General features: G+C 42.5%; 1 pseudogene; it reads right to left on the minus strand.

Annotated features, from left to right (window-relative positions):
- Nucleotides 1–422: 422 nt before the first annotated feature.
- Nucleotides 423–1,146, minus strand: LOC102853651 (annotated as a pseudogene).
- Nucleotides 1,147–6,140: the final 4,994 nt, after the last annotated feature.

Here is a 6,140-nt window from a genome sequence, read left to right on the forward strand (position 1 = left end):
CTATAACTTTCTGTACAACTTTACAACAGAATTGTAGTTCAGTGACTATTTTGATATCAGATTAAACTTTCCAAAAAGTTACACATAATTCAGGTCTATTTTTTTCCTACCAGTAAGAGTTCTGCTCAGTTACAAAACCCCATAATCACAGTGTTCAGTTAAAAAAAAAAAATTTTTCAACACACGGTAATCCTGTCAATGTTAATCAAAATCAAAACTTCAGAATGCCGTGGCATTTATGTGACCAATCTGAGTTTTAGATACAAATACCAGCTACTTATCCCATGGACCATTTTTGCTAGGCTGAGGCTGTGAAAAATTGAGAATCAACATATGATTCCTTTTTTTTTTTTTAATCGCACAAAGGGATATATGTGGAAGGTACAGAGTGACACTGAACAGATCACAAAGCACGGTGGACATTAGTTCTCTCCCTCCCCAGCATCTGCTTCATCTCCCTGGTTTTCTGACATCCACAGAGTAAGATTGTCCCTAAGAAGCTGCATGATCAGGGTGCTGTCTTTGTAAGACTCTTCATTCAGTGTATCCAATTCAGCAATCGCCTCATCAAATGCCGTTTTTGCCAGGCTGCAGGCCTTTTCGGGGGAATTGAGAATCTCGTAGTAAAAGACGGAGAACTTGAGTGCCAGGCCAAGTCAGATAGGGTGTATAGGCTGCATTTCTTTCTTCCTAATTTCAAATGCTTCCTGGTAAGCCTGCTGGAAGTTGGATACAGTGGTTTGTTTATTATCTCCAGATGAGATATCTAAAATAATCTCCTTTCATTTTCAAGTAGAACACCTTGCTTTCTGGTTGTGTGGCATTAAGAATAAGATATTTGTCCAACAGCTCCAGAACATCATTGCAGATGTCCTGCAGTTCAGCCTCGATCTTCTCACGGTATTCCTTGCCCATCTGCTGCTGCTTCTCGTTCCTCTCCGTCTTCTGCTCAATGCTGGAGATGACTCGCCAGGAGGAGCGGCGGGCACCGACCACGTTCTTATAGGCCACAGAGAGCAGGTTCCTCTCCTCATTGGACAGTTCATGCCCCTGTTCCGTGACTGCCTTCATGGCTGCGGCCATGTCATCGTAGCGCTCAGCCTGCTCGGCCAGTTTGGCTTTCTGTACCAGCTCACTTTCATCCATCGGTCGTTCCCGTAAGAGGACTGCAGGGACCAAAGACGCTTCCGAGTGAAGCCCCAAGCGCGATGACCGCTTCTCTCTCAGCCTTGCTCCTTAGGCGGCAGCGGCGGCGGCAGTGGCGGCAGCTACTCCGGCTCCGGAATCGGCGGCGACAGTCTTGTTTGTTTTTTTAATCTTTGTTTTTCTTGATGTTGAGCTTCAATCCATATTGAAGGTTGCAGTCCTTGACCTTCTACAGCAAGTGCCTCAGGCCTTCCTCAGTTTCAGCAAGCAGGGATGTGTCAACCTGCATAGCACAGATTGTTGATTGAGTCTTCCTCCAATTCTGATGCCACATTTCTCCTCAAAGATCCCACTCTCCTGGATAATCTGTTCTGCATAGAAATTGAAAAAGGTATGGAGATAGGACACATTCCTGCTGTAAACCCTTCCTGATTTTGAACCACGCAGTATTCCCTTGCTCTGTTCTGACAACCGCCTCCTGGCCCAAGTATAGGTTTCACATAAGCACAATCAAGTGTTCTGGGATTCCCATTCTTCTCAGAGTTAGACACAGTTTCTTGTAGTCCACACAGTCAAACACATCGTGAGTAACTAAAAAGGTTATGACCTGAATCAGCTGCACCTTAGTCCTCAAACTGATATCATTGGTTCTCAACAATTTGGAAGGGTCCATGACTATAGACTTTGCCGGGCAAAGATCTCCTGACTACTGGTACCAAGTGTATTGATTCTGGATCCAAGTAAGATAAAGTCATTGACAGTCTCCATTTTTCTCCATCTTTCATGATCTTGCCTATTGGTCCAGTGGTGAGGATTTTTTTTTTCCCGACATTGAAGTGCAATCCCTATTGAAGGCTGAAGACTTTGAACTTCTGCAGCAGGAGCTTTCAGCAAACAAGGTTGTGTCATCTACATAATGAATGTTATTGATGAGTCTTCCTCCTATCCTGATATCACATTCTTCTTCACAGATTCCAGCTTCTTGAAAAATTTGTTCATCATACAGATTAAATAGATATGGAGAAAGGATACAACCCTGACACATACCTTTCCTAATTTTAAACCATGTGGTGTTTCTTTGCTCTTTTCAGATAACAGCTTCTTGGTCTAGGTATAGGTTTCACACAAGCACAAGTGATCTGAGATCATCATATTAGCAGGGAGCTCCAGTGGTTTAGTGGTAAAGAATTGTGCTGCCAACACAAAGGTATGTGATTTGAATCCACCAGCTATTCCACAAGAGAATGAGTCTCCCTTTTAATTTATTGCCTCTGAAAACCCACTGAAGGGCCAACTATGAATCTGTTCTGACTTATAGGTATACAACAACAATATATTAGCATATTTAGATCACTCTGAGGTCAGATTTATCCACAGCATTCACAAGCCTGCACTAACACCCACCTTCATGTCCCTGTGCTAAATAAGGAGAAAAGTAGAGCCAGGAGGAGTAATGAGTGTTCAGAAGTTGTTGTTGTTGTTGTTGTTAGGTACCATCGAGTACGACTCATGGTGACGCTATGAACAAAAGATCTGAACCCTGTTCTATCCTGTGCCATCCTCCCACTTTCTGACACACAAGAGCCCATTGCAGCAGTCACCATGTCAGTGCACCTGGTTGAGGGTCTTCCTCTCCTTCACCTTTCCCAACATTGTGTTCTTCTCCAAAGAATAGCCCCTCCTAGCAACACGATCAAAGTATGTGAGGTCAAGCCTTATCATTCTTGCCTCCAAAATCCACTCCATCTATACTCTCTCCAGGACATATCTGTTTGTTCTCTTGGCTGAACATGGATTGTTCAATATTCAGAGGAAATGGCATATTAAATAAGAATTGAGTTAGACCTCACTAGGGAGTTAACATTTGTGCAAAGAAGATGAAGAAGGGAACCATGATGATTGCTCTTGTTATTTCCATAGAGTGGGGTATGGCAAACAGTGACCCTACAAGCAACAGATCTGACCCCTGCCCTATCCTGCACCATCCTCATCATCTCTGACATGCTTGAGCCCATTGCTGCTGTTACTTCATCAATCCATCTCATCGAGCATCTTTCTCTCTTTCACCGACCCTCCACCTTTCCAAACACAATATTCCTTCCCAAGGAACAGCCTCTCCTAACAACAACATCTCCAAAATATGAACTTCCAGGCAGAAGAATGACCACTATGTTTAAGAAATGGGGGGGGGGGGAAGAAGTCAGTGTGGTCTAAAATCAAGGTTTCTGCAGATTATGTTTTCTTCTGGAAGCTCTAAGGGAGAATCCATTTCCTGATCATTTTGGGTTTTGGCAGGATTCCATTCCATGTGATTCCAGGACTGATATCTTCATTTTCTTGCTGACTGAAACTGAGAGTAGTTCCAGTATTTAGTGTTTGCATCATTCCTTGGCTCATGGAGAACTTCTTCCCAGTGCTAAACCAATAGCAGCAGCTCAAGTCCTTCTCACGTCAAATCTCTAACCCACTCTTATCCTTTTTCTTCTACTTTTTAATACTCTCGTGATTTGATTGGGCCCACTTGAATAACCCAAGATAATCTCCCCATCTCAAGGTCCTTAACTTTAATCGTGTCGGTAAAATCCCTTTTGCCAAGTTGGTGTTGCTGTGTACCACTCTTGAGTCAGAATCAACTTATAGTTGACTCTCCAGTGGGCAGTAAATCACACAGGAGGAGAGTACCCATCTTTCTCCTGCAGATCAGCTGGTGGATTCAAACCACATGACTCCGGGTTGGCAGTGCAACCCCTTAGTACTAAGACAACAGAGTTCTTCTTTGCCAAGAGAGGCAACATATTGATGGAATCTAGGAATTTGCTTGTGGACATCTTTGAGGGTCATTTTTCTTCTTCCTATAACATCAAAAATACTGATGTTGTCATTGTTGTTGTTATTACCAAAACCAACCCATAACTGACCCTCCAACATCCAACAGGTTTTCAAAAGCAGTAAATCCATGGAAGGAGATTGCTTATCTTTCTCCTGAGGTGCAGCTGAAGGATTTGAACCACATGTCTTTGGGTTGTCAGTGCAGCTCCTTATCAATATACCACCAGAGCTTCCTGAGATATTGTAGAGGGGAATTAACAGTGTTTCATGGAAGGAGTAACCAGTTGTTAACTGCTGCTGAAAAGCTGAAGAAGATGAGACTGAGAATTAGCTATTTTTAATGGCATGGAGATCTCTCAAGAGACTGCAACCAAAGAAATATCAGAGGGATGCTGGGGATGATGCCTGATTAGAGCAAATTCAAGAGAAAAGGGGTGGAGGGAGAATCAGAAAGAAAAATATATATCATGCTTTCAAAGAATTGTTCTATAAATTAGAAGAGGAAAATAGAACAAGCATAAAGGAGAGTTTACTTCACCAAATTATTTTGATAAAACAAATTATAGTATGCTTGTATACTGATAAAAATAAGAGTAAAAATGTGGGGTTGGGTTTTTTTAAAAGTTAATGCAGAAAAGAACTTCTAAAATGATGTCACTGCATAGGCAAGAGAGTGAAACTGGTGGCCAAGAGGTTATTGTTGTTGTTGTTGATTGCTGTTGAGTCAAGCACGACTCATGAACAAAAGACCTGAAGCCTTTCAATAACTATTGTTTCTCAAAGTTCACAGAGTTTCCAGAGGTATGTTATTTAGGAAGTAGATGCCACTCCTTCCAAAGAGGAGCCCATATAGGAACCAAAATTGTTTAGAATCACAGGGCAAAGGCAGGGCTTTCAAGGCAGGGTTTAAAACTACATTCATGCAGGGAGATGGCTGGATCTGGTGATGGAACTTGTGGAAGTTTGTCTGATTGCTTCTATATTATCAGCATATTAGAAGGCTCAGTAATCTTTTGAGAATGAGAATGGAGAAGAAGAAACAGAGTTCTAGGAGAAACCAGACGGTATGGTCATTGTCTTAGTTTCCTAATACAGTTAAGACAGAAATAACAGAAGAGGGTGGGTAATAACACAAGAGGATGACTCAAAGAAGAGAAATTTTCTTTTCACACAGTTCTGGAGGCTGCTGTTACTAGGGGCCACCAAGTCAACTATGACTCATAGCAGTCCTATGAACAGATCTGAACCCTGCCCTACCCCACGTCAGCCTCACCATCTCCGATACGCTTGAGCCCACTGTCACAGCCACTGCGTCAATCCATCTTGTGGTCAAGCTTTCTCTGACCCTCCACCTTTCTCAGCATAAAGTCTTTTTCATAGACATCATTTCCTGCATGTGCTGAAAGGCCATTAGTTGATGCTTCTCTCATTCTGTCAGCTCTAGGGGGAAAGAATTGTCTCTTTCCTGGGGATCTTCAGGTTTTATCTATCTTCCCTATTTGTGCTCACTTATCTCTGAGTCTATACTGTTCTGTCTATCACGCAGACATAATTAGGGTTAGGACACACTTTGTGCTGGTGTGGCTCATTAACATAACAAACACCGTTTTCCACTGGAATTGTAGATAGATAGGGGCTAGATTTCCAGAACATATTTTGAGGGACACAATACAGCCCTAATAGTCACCTAAGTGATTGAGAGTGTGATGGACTAAAAGCAACTATCAGAACTGCATCAGCACCAGGCGCCCCGGTGAGGCCGTGAACGGAAGTGAGAGCAGTCAACATTGTACTGTGTGGCCCTCATGTTATATTATCAGGAAGGAGATGTTGCTGACCTTCCAGTGCATCTGAAACCAGGAACTCAGTACCTTTCACATATTCCCTGCTTATCTAAAAGAGTTTCATTATTTCTCTCTGCAGATCAGCTGCTCTGGTTTTGAAGTCCGTGTGATGAGAAACGTGTCCAACAACAAGGCCTCCATTTTATATCTTAACACCGGGCATACAAAAAGGTGTACTTCCCTTTTTCTGTTTCCAAATCTCAAATGACACTGATCCGTCTGATTGAAATCAGATGCCTCAGGCTGGACTAAGCAACTATGGTTCATTAGATTTCTTCAATGCCTTTGAAATTCAGAATTTTCAAGAGAATGACTTAGGAA

The sequence above is a fragment of the Elephantulus edwardii genome, unplaced genomic scaffold (genome assembly GCF_000299155.1).
Source record: "Elephantulus edwardii isolate Elephantulus edwardi_28Jun2011 unplaced genomic scaffold, EleEdw1.0 scaffold00176, whole genome shotgun sequence".
In the NCBI taxonomy this organism is placed as follows: domain Eukaryota; kingdom Metazoa; phylum Chordata; class Mammalia; order Macroscelidea; family Macroscelididae; genus Elephantulus; species Elephantulus edwardii.